Genomic DNA, 16,994 nt, shown 5'->3' on the forward strand with positions numbered 1-16,994 from the left:
TGATTTAATTCGTTGAGAAAAATATCTATATAGATGGCGAAGAGGAGTGGAGAAGACGGGCACCCTTGTCTAGTACCTCGTTGGATAGAAAACGAAGTAGATTTATTAGCCCCCAGTTTGACACAAGATGTTGGAATTTGATAGAGGGCCTTCAAAGCTGTTATTATACCTGGGCCGAACCCCTTCAGATTAAGTAGATCCCAAAGATAAGGCTAAGCCACCCTATTGAATGCCTTCTCGGCATCCAATAGGGTGACCCCAATAGGTGTCTTAGTGCCTTCCGCCCAATCCATCAGAGCAATAATTCTCCGAATATGATCTGACGTGTCCCTATTCGGGATAAATCCATGCTGCCATCGGGATACAATTGTAGATATAATTCGTGACAGTCGAGAGGCTAATATTTTTTAATATACCTTACTATCGGCATTGATTAATGAAATCGGCCTATATGATGTCGAATTTAGAGGATTTTTATCTTTCTTAAGGAATGCCATAATTATAGATTGACTCCAGGAGGATGGTGGTGCCCCTCTCTGGTGCCCCTCTCTGTGCCTCCAGAAAAGTATTCAAGATATCTTGTTTTAATACATTCCTGAACATCCTGTAGAATTCCAACGGAATACCGTCAGGTCCCATAGCTTTACCTGTAGCTAGTGACAGTAAAGCTGTCTCAATTTCCTCCCATGTAATATCTGCCTCCATGGCTTGCGCTTGAACATTAGAAAGACGAGAAGAGTAGTTTATCGCCCCAAAGTTCAAAAAGAGGTCTGAGGAGTAGGGTATGGTATCATGCTGATAAAGTTTGATATAAAATTGCCGTAAAACCTCTAAGATTAACTCGGGTTTGTTATGTATCTGACCGGCTTCGTCCTGTAGTGAATCTATAGTGTTAAAAACCTCTTTCTGTCTGATTTTTTTGGCCAATATCCTTCCAGAGTTCTCACCCATTTCATATATCTGTGATCGGAAAGTTGCCAGCTGTTCCGCTAATTTAGACGCAAATATTTCATAAAGCCGTGCTTTATAAATAGCTAGGTTAGTCTCAATGTACCCTGTCTCCTGTAAGAGGGCAATCGCTGTTGCTAGCTTCTTCTCCCCATCCAATACCACCCTATAATTTGCATCTATTTTCTGCCGGATAATTTTTTGTTTCTTAATAACATAAGTTAACGACTCCCCACGTATCCCCGCATTAAAAGCATCCCACACATTCTGAATAGAAGTCGTTCCCCTATTAATCTCAAAGAATTCCAATATCCATTTTGCCATATATTCCAGATATACAGAATCTGCCAATAATTTCCGATCGAATGTCCAAGTTCTAACTTGGAATATGGAAGCCGTGTCAGATTTAACTTCGATCATTATTGGGTCATGGTCAGAGATTAGTCGTGGATAAAAATATAGTATCATTAATTAGTGCAGGATTAATAAAAAAATAATCTAGGCGCATAAACTTCTTATGTGGAGAAGAGAAGAATGTAAACCCTGGTGCGAGAGGATTTTTTACATAGGCCACATCACATAAACCATATTCAAGTACCATGGACCGGATTGCACTATATGATTTTTTTTAGCGCCCTGATAAGCTAGATTACAACGTATATCCATGCCATTTTCTAAATGAATATTTAGATCTCCACATACTATTAAAGAGGTTGGCCAGTCAGCTAGTTCTATAGTTAAGGATGCCCGGGTCATCCGAGTTCGGAGCATATATTGAACATATTGTCCATAATTTGTTATTTATAACAATCTCAGTAATTACCCATCTACCGTATTGCTCCGCCTTACTGCGCTTAGAACATCCTATCCCTCTCCTCATTAGAATTGCCACCCCTTGGAGTCGCGCGAGCGCGTCGACCAAGATGGCCGCCACCGCCGGAGCTCTGTAAGTCCACAGGCTTAATTAGCCGAATAACGACGACTTTTCTGTCAGGTCCTGTCACTTTTTAGCGGCGCTTGTTATATTTAGCTGTTCCCTACCTGCAGTTCGATTTTGGGACGATTTCCTCGAGGGAAGGCGCTTCTACTTGCTCCTCGGTTCTCTCCCCTGCCTCTGTTTCTGCTGCTGCCGGCTTGCACTGCCTGGGGGGCGGAGTGAACACAAAGAAAGGGCCTGGCTTTGGCCTGGCCACACCCACGCTCCTGTTTAGCTGCTGCACCAAGCCTTTCTACAGTACTTTTGGGAGAATTACATCCTTTTTCCCACATATTTATTAAAAATTGAGGTGATTTTTATTTTTTTGCAATTTTCTGGCACAAAAGGTTAATTTCTCACCTCAATATGGAAAATAAAAATGTACTTACAAATAAAAGGAAACAGCTGATATCACCTCCTCCAGCTAAATCCAAAGCTGTTGAATCTTCTGAACCTTCCCTTACTTTGATTTTTGAGGAAATTCAAGCGCTGCGTCTTAATACAGACGCTATTGCCACTGAAGTGAAAAATGTTCGCAAAGACATGGCTTCTATCTCCATGAAAGTGTCTGATAATACTATCAAAATTCAGGACAATAAAACTAAATTGGACGCTTTTACTCCTTTGGTGAATCAAATAGTACCAATGCATACTCAATTGCTGGAATTGGAAAACCGTAATAGACAATACAATCTTCGTATTTTCAATCTTCCGGAAGAGATTGAGGGATCCGATTGCCGCTTATATCTAGAATCCTTGCTACCTGGTCTCCTAAATCTCAAATTTCCTGAAAAATTTGAAATCGATAAGGCTCACAGAATTCCCTCACACAGGAATCCTCGCCACGCGAAACCCAGGCAGATGATTTTTAAGGTTTTGCGACACCATCATTTGGTTCTTATCAGGAAAGCGGCAAGAGACATTCCCTCCCTCTTAGTAGATGGCTGTAAAATCTTTATCCATCAAGATTTTGCTAAAGAAACGGTTGCTATTCGCAAGGAATTTTCCTCTCTCCGGCCACAATTGCGAAGCCTTGGTTTTAAGTATGGTCTATTTGATCCCTCTACGATGAGAATCTGGAAAGATGCCTTTTCTAAATCTTTTCATCGTCCTGAAGATTTGAGACTCTTTCTAGCACAACAAGCTTCATCGTCAATGGACACTCATGATCCAGTTACCTGAAGACATCTACTATGATCTTTCCTGACATCTATATATTTCTCACTCTTCACGGGCTCCAACGGTTCACTTGGCCATGCTTGAGGAACGTGTGTGCGCCTCTATCTTCTTATTTATGTCTCTGTTTTTTGTCTGTTTGTCCTTCCTTCCTTTGTGCTTCCTCCTTTTGTGTCCTTCCTGTTACTATTCTCTACGTAGAGTTACTTTTTCTCTGTGGCTGCTTTTCAACTCCTCTTCCTTTGATTCTTTTCCTCTCCTCTTCCTTCTAGCTCCTAATGGCTAATACTCACTCTATTAAACTTGTTTCACTCAATGTCAAGGGCCTGCGACATCCAGTAAAACGCACGAAAATCTTGGACTACCTGGGGGCCTGCAAAGCGGATATTTGTTTCCTTCAAGAAACACATGTTGATGATAAGATTTTGCAATACATGAAGAAAAAATGGGTTGATAATATTGTCTCCTCACCTGCGTTAGGGAAGAAAAATGGGGTTGCAATTTTCTTTGCAAAACGGTTACACTGTCAGATTCTTAGCAAGTTTAATGACGCTGAAGGTAGATATATTGTAGTTAAGATTAAAGTTTATGACTCATCCTTTTATTTGCTTAATGTTTATGGCCCTACGGCTGATGACCCTTCGTTTTGGTCTGCTATGACTACTGAAGTTCTGAAGTTAGGACAAGTTCCTTTGATTGTTGGGGGGGATTTTAATGTGATTATTGATCCGTTATTAGATAGGCTTTCCTCTGCAAAATTCCGCCCTCCTAGAGTTTTTCATGCCTTTAAGTCTTTCCTTAGATCCACCAAATTGGCGGATATTTGGAGATTACACTTCCCTACTGATAAATGGTTTTCCTTTTTCTCCAATTCTCATAACTCTCACTCAAGGATTGATTATTTTCTGCTTTCACCTTCTTTACTCCAATCAGCTGCCAATCCTGTTGTAGGTAATATTGATATCTCGGACCATGCTTTAATCTCCTTTGTTTTAAATGTCTCCTCTTCTTTTGCCAAACAAAATAGGTGGCGTATGAACACGAATATTGTACTTAATGACACGCATAAACCTAAACTATTACAAGCTGTCCAGGATTATTTTTTATTTAACCCTGAGGATTCAACTTCACTTGTCAATAGATGGGATGCGTTTAAGGCTTACATTAGAGGTTCCACTATTTCTATTATGGCCCATGCAAACAAACAATTTAACTCTAAAGTTAAACTTTTGGACACACAAATTGCCAAATATGAACGTTTATTTATTTCTTCTAATGACCCTACATACAAATTTACATTACAAAAGCTTCGCTATGAATTTAATGCTATACTTAGCACTAGAGCAGGGGTTCAACTTGCTAAATCCAATGCTAAATTTCGCTTTAATACCAACAAGTCTGGGAAACTCCTTGCAAATTATTTACGTATCAAGAAGGATAAAACCCAAATCACATCGATACGTGGTACTAATGGCCAAATTGCTATCTCCCATAATGACATTGTCCAAGAATTTTTGTCTTTTTACTCTACCTTGTATAGTAAACCTGATACCTGTGATGACTCTTTGATTGATTCATTTTTAAATAAATGTAATTTGCCTCAAATCTCTCCCTCCGATAGATTAACTTTAGATTCCCCAATTACTTGTGATGAGATCTTACTAGCTATTAAATCCCTTCCTAAGAATAAATCCCCAGGCCCAGATGGTATCCCAGCTGAATTTTATAAAGAATTTGATTCTCACCTTTTACCTCATTTAAGTGCCCTTTTTTCCCAGTTTGGTTCCTCTGGTACTATTTCAGGCTCCTTTACGGATGCTTTAATCGTTGTTCTACCAAAACCGGATAAGGACCCTACCCTGGTTTCTAATTATCGTCCCATTTCCCTAATAAACCAGGATTGTAAGCTTTATGCTAAAATCCTTGCTTCCAGATTGGCTCCTATCCTTCATTCCATCATTCATCCCAATCAATCTGGTTTCATGAAAAACAGATATTCTGCAAATAATACCAGAACGCTTTTACACGTTATTGAACAAAGCTCTCACCTTACTTCTCCTGCAGGAGTGATGGCTTTAGATGCAGAAAAAGCATTTGACAAAATTCATTGGCAATTTTTATTTAAAACTTTATTGTCTTTCAATTTTGGTTTCAATTTTATTCGTATGATTTCTGCCTTATATTTTGCCCCTACTGCTCGGCTGTTTATTAATGGTCAAATTTCTACTCAATTTCCACTCTTTAGAGGTACTAGGCAGGGTTGTCCTCTTTCCCCACTGTTATTTTTATTAGGAATTGAACCTTTTCTTAATTATATTCGATGCTGTGATTCTATTCAAGGTATTATGATAAATGATGTCACTGTTAAAGCTTTAGCATATGCAGATGATGTGTTATTGTTTATTAACAATCCTCTCTCCTCTGTTCCCTCCCTTTTAGACATTATTGCACAATATTCTGTAGTCTCAGGTTACAAGCTAAATGTCAGTAAAACTGAATTTTTTCCTTTAAATGCTTTTTGTACACCGGATATGCTACCTAGCGCAGATATTCTTTGGCAAAGCACTAAGCTTAAGTACTTGGGTATTTTATTTGCTTCCTCATTACCTGCTACATTAAAACTTAATACGGATTTTATCCTTGATTACGTCAGAGACAAAACTTCCAAATGGTCTCCCCTTCATCTCACCTGGTGGGGGAGAATGGAGGCTATAAAAATGAATATTGCACCAAAAATTTTTTACTCTTTGGCTATGATTCCCACTCAGTTTCCTCTTAAATTTTATAATGATGTGGATAAACTGTTATCTAAATTCCTGTGGTCCAATAAAGTTCCTCGTATTGCTTACAGGAAATTAAAACTCCCCAAGTCCCATTTAGGATTTGCCCTTCCAGACTTTTACCTTTACCATAAAGCTTTTATCTTAAAGCAAAGCTCCTTGTGGTTTTCAAATTCACATATGGTCAAACCTCCAATATGGTTAGATATTGAAACCTCAATTATACGCCCCTTTACACTGCTCTCATTGTTGTCAATGTCGTCTGCTTCTAAGATTGTTCATAAGTCATCTATAATCAAATCATCTAGATTCATACTTAATGATTTAGACTCTAATTTTGACTTGCCCTTGCTTTCTACAGTACACTTGTCTTTATGGCACAGTGCCCTACTTAAATTAAACCGAAACATTAATTTCTGGTCCTCATGGATATCAAAAGGAATTTTATATCTTGAAGATGTCTTTTGTAACAATGCCTTTATTCCTTTTGAGCAACTACAATTAAAGTTTGGTATTCCGGTTTCTGATTTGTCAAAATACCAAGCTTTATGTAACTCTATTTTAGACTCCTTTCCCAATGGTATTCCCTCGTCCACCACTAATGACCTCTTGATTTATCTTATGGCTGTTACGTCCTCTTCTAAAGCTGTCTCTGTTTTTTATAAAAAACTTTCTACATTCCAGGGCTCCAATATTGGTGCAATATCATCCTTTTGGAACACAGAACTTTCCATTTCCCTTTCAGATGATTCATGGACCTCAATCTGGCTCAGCAGCATCTCCGGTTGGCTTCCGGTGTCCCTTTATCAGACTAATGCTTATATTTTATTTAACGCTTTATGGACTCCATCTCGATTAAGTCATGCCAAACTGATACCTTCTGATGTTTGTTGGCACTGCAAGTCAACTTTGGGTTCACTTCGTCATATGTTATTTGAATGTACAATTATTATGAAATTTTGGGTGAATGTTTGGAATGTCATTTTGAAAATTTTACCTTTACATGATGATATTTCTTATGCTGTGTTAATATGCAAATCGGCTGCCCTTTCCTATCCTCTTAATGATTCCGAGGCAAAGTTATTTAATTTTTTAATTACAGCTGCTTTAAAGTCCATTACTTTTTGTTGGAAAGACGCTTCTTCTCTTTCAGTTCATGCTTGGTGGTCTTGGATTACCTTTACAAGAAAAGGAGCTCAATTGTCTCTTAAAGGTGTCACTCACAATTCACAGACCTTTCAATCTTTTTGGTCGCCTATTGATTCGTATGTTCTACAATGATATGTTTAATACGCTGTTCTATCTCTTGTTGATTAATTTTTATCTAGCTGCCATCTTTGTTATATTCCATCAGTTGGTAACTCTCCATGGTATGGTTTTTATGATTCTATGATATCATCATTCCCCTATCCTCCCTTCCTTCTCCTCCCTTTCCCTTCCTCTACGTTTTTGGTTTATTGCATTTTATATTTATTACTAACTCATTTACGCATGTACAAATTATTCTTTCTGTATTGTACTTGTCTATTTCTTTTGTTGCAAAAAATTTCAATAAAATCGATTTGAACTTAAAAAAGAATTGCCACCCCTTTCGTAGTTGTCCCTTGGCGTGTACATGCCAATAAATTCATCCCCAGATCCTTATACACATGCCTATCATTCCACGTAATATGTGATTCTTGAAGGCAGAGGATATCAATCTTCATGGTCTGTATAATTTGCGCAGCAATCCCCCTTTTTTTCTTATTATTTAGTCCGCAAATATTCCAAGAGCATATTCATAATTTTCCCATCTTAATCAGTTGTTCTCCATGATCAATGCCCCCCCAATTCATTTATCTTAATACAAACACCCATTTTTGCAAAAGAAATAGAAATATCTAAATTTAGACAGCTGGTTGCTATGCATCAAAATACTCTGTTTAATGATAAATCTAAAAAAAGGTTAAACAAAATATTGCTCTCTCTGACTTTGTTTGTACCCCCCCCCCTAACCACCCCAGGCTCAACCCGAGCCGTTCCACCCCCCCTTTACCCCAACCCAAACGGGACACAGGGACTTTCTAGTCCCTAGTATTGATGACATGAAAAGCGTTGAGTGGATCGCGGCTCGCGGCTCACTTCTTCAGCTAGTATCCATATATATGCAACCAGTAGAATAGTGAGAGAACACATATATTTAAAAAAAACAAATAGAAGCACTGGTTAATCTAATAACAAGAAAACAAAGCTAGTGATAAAGAAGTCAAGCATTAGTAATATAGCGGCGCTAAACCCCCCAGACGGCGCAGCGGGCTGGCACAGCGGGCGCGCCGGTCGCGCGCCGAAGCCGCGCCAAAGCCAAGCCCGTCTGCGCCCGTCCGCGTCCGGACGGGGCCACAAACCCTGGCCCCCCGACTACACCCGCTATCAGGTATGCCACACAGGATCTGCTTGCCCTCCAACCTAACACGCTAGCAGGCTGCAAACACTCTATGCATGCCCTATCGATACATAAGTGCCCCTTATGTACATTTGCTCCCATCATTCATGTCCCTGACATCCACACGGGTCACACCATCAAAGCAGCCCTGCTTAACTGCAGATCCTTACGTAAGCACCGCACAGAAATCTTTCATTTACTTGAGGACCAGAACCTCAATATTTTATTCCTGACGGAAACTTGGCTGGATGACCATTCAGATCCGGATGTCATTCAGGCTCTTCCCCCCGGGTACGCCCTCTCCAGACTAGATAGGAAAGAAGGCAGAGGTGGTGGCATTGCCATCGCAACGAAAGACCCTCTAATTTGCACCATGTCTCCTATCTGGGTTGACCACAGTGAAGCTGGATCTTTCACAATTAACACCGGTCCCAATCACTCTATATCGGGCATCCTGATATATCGACCCCCAGGCAGGCTATTTGACTTCACTGCCACCCTTATGGAAGCCATTACCCACCTAGCAATAAGGAAATCCCGCTTATTAGTGCTAGGAGATCTCAATGCACATTTTGAAGACCCCTCAGACACCGATGCGACTGATATTCAAGCTGAGCTAACCTCAGTTCAGCTTGAATTAAAAAATAAGGAACCGTCACATCAATTAGGACACTTATTAGATCCGGTCTTTGGCAACTGGAAGGGAGTTCATACCGCAGCTCCTCAACCTATACCTTGGTCAGATCATCACATCATCCCCATTACAATTCTACTAGACAGAACCGAACAGTATAGTCAACAATCTTTACGCTATAAACGCAGGAAGTGGAAGAATTTCTCAATAGAAGCCTTCACTAAAATTGTCCAGAATGAAGGCCCTCCTTAAGGGGATGATTGCGAGACTGCTAACAAGTACATACATAATTTTGTCACCAAGGCCCTTGACATCACTGCCCCAATGCGCTCCACCGCTAACGCAAGGAGAACTAAAAAAGCTGCTCCCTGGTTTAGTCAAGAACTACAAACCATGAAAACGGCCTGTAAAAAGCTTGAAAGAGCATGGCGCCAAAAATTCTGCCCAGAAATCAAAGCCCAGTACAAAACAGCGCAAAGAGAATACAACAAAGCTATACGCCTGTCTAAGGCAGCCCATTACCACACCCACATCATGGAAGCAGAAAACTCCTCTAAGGAACTCTACCTAATATATAAAGAATTATCCTTAGTGAACGCAAATCCCTCCTCACACAATGATTCTGTGGAAACTTGTAATACAATTGCCCAATACTTCTCAGGAAAGATCGCTAACATCTATGCCTGCTTCTCCACTAATATAAAGTCGGCGACTGAATTTACTGAAAATACAAATCTCAAAGGCTCTCCGGAGTGCCTAGGCTCATTTGTCGTACCTCCCCATGAAACATTGGCTAAAATGTGCAAGAACATTAAATCAGGATCTCCTCGGGACCCGGCACCCCCTAAAATTCTAGCTGAAGCCTTCCCCGCACTAGAACCTCATTTTAGACACCTGCTTCAAGTCTCCTTCTCCACGGCTCGCTTGCCTATGGAATGGAAACAGGCTGTAGTACTACCAATAAAAAAGAAGCCGAACATGAACCAAGACATATTGGAAAATCTTCGCCCAATATCTTTGCTACCTTACCTTGCAAAGCTAGCCGAGAAAATTGCTAATGCCCAACTCATAGGCCATCTAGAATCCAACAATGCTTTTCATCGATCTCAATCGGATTTCAGATCCAACTTCTCCACGGAGACAGCTCTCCTGAGGGCCACTGAGACCCTCCGGGCAGGAGCGGATGAGGGAAAGACCATGGCCCTCATCATGCTGGATCTCAGTGCCGCGTTTGACACTGTAGCACATTCCATCCTGCTACAGTGTCTAAACAGAGCGGGTGTCATTAACAAGGCACTGGGATGGCTGAAGGCCTTTCTGATCAACAGGAGCTTTCAAGTCCAAAGAGGGACTTTTTTCTCTGACAGTGTGATGCTAGAACAGGGGGTGCCTCAGGGTTCTGCCCTGAGTCCCACCCTGTTCAATTTGTACATGCCCCCCCTGGCGGAAGTGGTACAATCGTTCGGCGTAGAGCTTGTCTCTTACGCGGACAACACACAACTTCTAATTTCACTGTCACAAGCCCCTTCTCTGGAAGCAGATAACTTCAATGCTTGCATGAGTAAGCTTGCCACTTGGATGACAGAACACTGTCTAAAATTAAATGGCACTAAAACGGAGGTTATCATAATTGGGGGCAATGAGGCAAAATGGACTAAAGAATGGTGGCCCAACTGTCTGGGTCCTTTGCCTACTCCCAACCAGGAAGCAAAAAACCTAGGCATCTGGTTAGACAACAAGCTGTCTTTTGATAGCCACATCAAGAAAACGGTAGGCAAATTCTTCGGTGTAATGAAAACGCTTAACCGCACCCTTGACTTGCTGCCTCTGACCTCTAGACGCACCATGACCCAGGCACTGATCACGTCCCGGATCGATTACGGGAATGTGCTGCTCCTAGGCACCTCTGCTAAAAACATTAAGAGACTACAGGTTTTACAAAATTCTGCAGCACGCCTGGTGCTGAGGCTTCCTCGTAGAGCTCCCTCGAGACCCTCTCTTGCTTCCCTGCATTGGTTGCCTATTAGCAAAAGGATTGTTTTCAAAGCTCTACTATGGTGCCATGAGATAATCCATCAAAAAGCGCCGGCCTATTTGTCGGATCTGGCATCCCTGTATGTACCAAACAGATCCCTTAGATCTAAAGGAATGGGCCTGCTCAGCACACCCCGCACCAAAAAAGTCAGAATGGGAGGTAGATCCTTCCGCTCGCTTGCATCCAAGCACTGGAACCTCCTTCCGACGGACATTAGACTGGAGACCAACGAGGCCTCTTTCAGAAAGAGTCTAAAGACAGCGCTATTTACATCATAAGTGCACTCCTCTCTCTCCTCACAAAACGCTCTCTCCACAGCGCGGGGACACGCCGTGAGGCGTCACCAGGCGCTTTATAAACCCCTTTAAACTAAACTAAACTAAATATCCTGTTACTCACCCCCAAAAAAGGAGCAAAGAATATAATATTATCACTCTTTAAACCGCTGCATAATCAAATAATCAGTAATCAGTAATCAAAAAGAAGCTAATAACTCCTTTGCCGCCCCTTCAGAAGTTAGAAAATAGGAGCGCTCTTTATAGATTACTTTGAGTTTAGCGGGGTTAAGGAGAAAATCTTGAGTGCCCTTGGCTTGGAATGGAGATATAAGCTGACCGAACTACCAGCGCTGTTGAACAGTTGCATGGCAGTAATCAGGACGCACAAAGAAGTCCAAGCCTTTCCCCTTATGCTTCCGGTCAGGCCTGGATAAATCGTAGAGGGCCTCCCTAGCCAAAAAATTATTTAGAGAAATCAAAATCGCGCGCGGTTTAGAATTTGAGTCTTGTCGAAAGTTTTTTTGAAAAGGGAATCTATGGGCCCTCTGTAGTTCAATTTCCCATCTCCGTTGAATCACTTCAGGAAAAGCCTCTGAGAATAACTCAATCACAAATTGCCGAGCATTACCCCCCTCCATTCCCTCTGGAATGCCTAAAATTTGCAGGTTGTTCCGGCGCGATCTATTCTCCAAGTCCACGAGCTTCCAATTGATTTCTTCTTTTAATCCTTCCATCGCCAGTATTTGAGTCTTTTGTTGAGCCATATTATCTTCGATTACCGAAATCCTGCCTTCCGTCTCTGTTACTCTAGCAGTGGTTTCGTTAGATGCCTTAGCCACTCTCCTTAAATTATTTTGTACCTTGCGCACCGCCCCCTGTGTGCGAAGATTCTCTGCTCTTGTTTCTTCTCTGTGATGGAGCATAACCTGATATAAAACATCTAATGTGATTTCAGGTGTTTCACGTGTTTCAGGTCCCTCTAAGATGGCTTCCGATGCTCCAGGCAATAGAAATGTTGATGGAGAAGGACAAACATTACCACTTTGCATAGTGAGCACTGAGTTCTCCTCACCCCCCATTCTGATCTGCTTGGTGAGTCTTTGACCTCAGACTCCTCATTCTCCTCATCAGCAGCAGAGCTCCTTAAATCTTGCGCAGAGCCGGATGGGGTCTTTCCACTATCGCTCAGGTACCTCTCTCCATCTATACTATCTGAATCTAAGGCTTGAGATAGATCTGTCATTTAGTAAAAGTTACCGGCAGAATCAATTGACTCTACATCCTTCACAGGGATCTGTGACTCAGCTTATTCTGACGCCACATGCAGATTATTAACAGCAGGATCTGAGTCGGTTTGCGTTATTAAGGGCTGTATTCAAAAAGGTATCTCTGCAGATGACCCTGTGATGGCTTTTACTGAAATGGTGGTTAGTCCGCTATTAGTATTATTCATAGTTATAGAGGCAGCAGATTGCATTGGATAATGAAGGGGAGAAGGCTGAGCAGCTGTTTGTGAGTGTTTGGCCTGCGTATCCCCCTCCTTATTTGAATTCTTAGAGGCTGTTAACAATGTTTTGTCAAGAACAGGAGTCTTTTTGGTAAACATCCCAGGGATCTTGGGGATAGCACCAAGCCTAGCACCAATCCTACATGTCCCAGAATCCGTCGGTGCTGCCTGTTCAGAGAATGAAGAGCTAGCAGGTACAGAGACTGGAGGGGCTTCTGGAGGGGTGATCTCCACATCAGAGTTATGAGGATTCAAAGCATTAGCTGCACCGCCCCTAATCTGACCTGAATCTTGTGCCGCCGCAGTAGCTGCTCTCGTCTTCGGCTTCTGTGGTTTAGAAACCACTCCAGAAGTCGGGTTTTTCGGAGCCATCGCTGCACAGCAATTTCTCCTTCGTCTCCTCCGGCGTAGTCGGGAAAGAAGCAGCGTGTCTGTAATCGTCCGATCCAGAGTCGCAGAATCGGCTCCCGGTGTCACTTTGCGCTGCTCACACTGCTCTCACCGATCTCGCCGATCCGCCCAACGAGCCTATTGAATCGCACCAGGTGTGTAAGCCGAAGGTGAGCACGAACACCGCCACGCCAGCCGAAGCGTTCTCCGATAGCTCCACCACAGATCAAGCCTCATTCCATTGCTCACTAACACAACCTCAACATCATCTCCTACGCTGACGACACCCAGCTGATCCTCTCCCTCACCAACGACCCCGCCACCACCAAAGCCAGCCTCCAGGAAGGAATGAAAGACGTCGCAGAATGGATGAAGATCAGACGTTTGAAACTGAACTCAGACAAGACGGAAGTCCTCATCCTCGGACCATCTCCTTCTGCCTGAGACAACTTCTGGTGGCCCCCTGCCCTGGGCACCACACCCAAGTCAACAGACCATGCACGCAACCTAGGCTTCATCCTGGACTCCTCCCTCACGATGACCAAGCAAGTCAACGCCGTCTCGTCCACCTGCTTCAACACCCTGCGCATGCTCCGAAAGATCTTCCGATGGATCCCCACCGAAACCAGGAAGACGGTCACCCTGGCCCTCGTCACCAGCCGTCTGGACTACGTGAACACCCTCTACGCTGGAACCACAGCCAAACTCCAGAAAAGACTCCAGCGCATTCAGAACGCCTCAGCACGACTCATCCTGGACATCCCTCGCCACAGCCACATCTCTGCCCACCTGAAAGACCTGCACTGGCTCCCCGTCAGCAAGAGGATCACGTTTAGACTCCTCACCCACGCACACTAGGCTCTCCACGACGCGGGCCCGAAGCACCTCAACAGCCGCCTCACCTTCTACACACCCACCTGCCAGCTCTGATCCGCCAGCCTCGCCCTCGCCGCCGTCCCACGATTCCGGAAATCCACCGTCGGAGGAAGATCCTACTCCTACCGGGCAGCCAAGACATGGAACTCCCTCCCCACCCGCCTACGGCTGACCCCGGACCATCTCGCCTTCAGGAAACAACTCAAGACCTGGCTGTTCGAGCAGTAGCGACCCCCCCCCCTCAAGCGCCTTGAGACCCTTACGGGTGAGTAGCGCGCTATACAAAATTTAGTGATTGATTCATTGATCCCATAAAGAGATTAGCATATGAGGGAGAGAATCTGGAGCCCATAGAAACTCCCTGTTTTTGTCTGAACCACTTATCCTGGAATAAGAATACATTATTATCCAGGATAAGTTCCACCATCTCAATAAGCATCTCTGTGTGTTTCCATGCACTAGCTGCCCTACTGTTTAGCATCTTCCTTATTGCCAAAAGACCAGTTTCCTTCCTGATGCTGGTATACAATGCCGTCACGTCTAGGGTGACCATGTACATAGTATCATCCCAGTTGAAATCTGCCATGATGTCCAGGATGTGTTTTGTATCCCTAATGTACGAGGGTACGCTTTTTTACTAAGGGACTAAGGAATACGTCCACGTACTCCGAGATCCTTTCTGTTGGTCCCCCAATGCCCGAGATGATGGGTCTCCCGGGTGGAAAAGGTGAGGTCTTGTGCACCTTTGGTAGCGTGTAGATGCATGGGTATCTGGATTTATTGGGTTTCAAGTAAGTCAGTTCGTCGTCGTCAATTAATCCCAAACCATGCCATCTCCTGAGTTGGTTTGTGATATATTCGGTAAGTGCCCATATTGGGTTGGAATTCAGGGGTTCGTAACACTCGAGGTCACTCAATTGGCTTAGAATTTCATTGTTATAGTCTGTGGTTTTCATCACGACCATGTTACCCCCTTTATCCGCCTCCCTTATTGTCAATTCCCTGTTCTCACACAGTTCCTTAAGGGCTTGTCTTTCCCCAAAAGAGTATTGTCTCTTCTATTCTTTAAAATGACATTTCTGTCCTCATGTTTATTCAAATCAGCTAGTACTAGTTTATGGAAAAGTTCTATGTTATTCCCAGATGTCAGAGTGGGTGACCATTTTTATTTCTGTTTTCGATGACTGGATATGCTGTAATCATCAGTTATGCCCAGATCTCTCATGATCATCTCAGATGTAATCACTTCATCCTCACATTCACTCAGAGACATCAACAATCGCGTGTCTAAAATGTTCGGACTACTTGTTTCGTCAGAAACTATCATGCCCAAGTTTTTTTATGCATTTCTTTATTTTCAGTGCACATGAAGTCAAAGTGTTTTTTAAGTTTTAAACAACGTATAAACTTAAATAAGTGAATCTTTAAATTACATACATCTAAAATAGTATTTGGGCAAAAACTCATTCCTTTTGTAAGGACATTACTTGCATCTTTGGATGAACAAATATCAGACAAATTTACAATATTCACATCTGTTACTTCTTTTGGGTCCAAGACCTGGTTCTGACACCTTGCCTCTCTTCCCCTTGTGCCACATCGTTTGCCCCTCCTTGTTTTTCAGCCAGTATGGGGCGTTTGAACTCTCTGTTCCCTCTCTTTATTCGTCTCACCTCTAATAAAAACTGTTGTTCCCACTCACAGTATTGTTATTCTCAGATTCACTGTCCTCAGTGTGTGCAGTATCTAAAGAGGTGGAACTGGAGCTTACAGATTTATTCTCAGTGGAGCTACGTTGATTTTCTTTTGGAACCATGTGATCGTATTTTCTAGCGAATGTAAACACTCTTCCACTAGTGTAATCTTGTTCATCTCTCCTAAGCTTTCTAGCTTTGTGAATTTTGATATCCGCAACATGATTTAAAATGATATCATTTAGGATGGCATAGTTCTATGTTAGAAACACATAGGCATCACCTTCCGATAACCTTCAAGCTGCACAACCACTCACGAAACGAATCTAATGAATTAAATTCTTTACTTATTCCACAATTTTATCAATAAATAGTCATCCTTTTTAGTCCTTAATACTTCTTCAATTCATTTTACTCATTTTTGCTGTCCATCAAATGTTTTTCGAAAAATAAACACAGGAGTGGATTCGATTTCCAAATGTCACGCTTTAATTGAAGTACCCAATGCATTTCGGGATGAATCTCTTCTTCGGGGGTTTATCTATAACACAAAAGAATAAATCATCTACTGCCATATAATTTATCGTACATTTTTTTGTGAATATGTTCTTTTCACAAAGACAAAGATTCTACTGCATACATATATTATGTTGTTCTATTGACTCTGTTTAAACATTCGTGTATTCACTCCATACTGTTTATCCAAGTCAGCTTATATTAGTTTAAAATATCAAATATTGCTCAAAGTCCCAATTATTCAACCTACGCGCCTTTAATTAAAAAAACATCTGAACATCAACTAATATTGTTCTAAAATTCATTTACAACACATTGTGAACTCAGCCTGCTTACCATACGTTAAGCGTGTCTACAATTTCTTTAGCAGGCTTACCGTGACTTCTGCTAGTTTATCTCTAAACAAACTGTATGAAATTCGCTTTTTGCATTTTCATCGTATTCCATTCAATTTCACGGTACACACCGTGAAGTACTCGCGCTCGTTCAATCAGCAAGAACAGTTACAAGATTCCAACTTCCACCTCCATTTTATTACCCATATTCCCTTCGAATACGTGGTCACGTGTCAATCAACCCGCCCTCAGCTCGACTGACTTCACACTCAACACACTGATGCGCTCACTCTTTCACTTGAATTAAGCTGGACTGCATTGCCCAAAGTGCACCAATGTTGAGGTCACTGAAGCTCGTGCGGCCGCTCGTTACACTTTATGGTCGTCCTTTACTAAATAAAACAATATGCTAAAATTAAGCTGTGCT

Source organism: Lissotriton helveticus, chromosome 8, assembly GCF_964261635.1.
Source record: "Lissotriton helveticus chromosome 8, aLisHel1.1, whole genome shotgun sequence".
Classification (NCBI taxonomy): domain Eukaryota; kingdom Metazoa; phylum Chordata; class Amphibia; order Caudata; family Salamandridae; genus Lissotriton; species Lissotriton helveticus.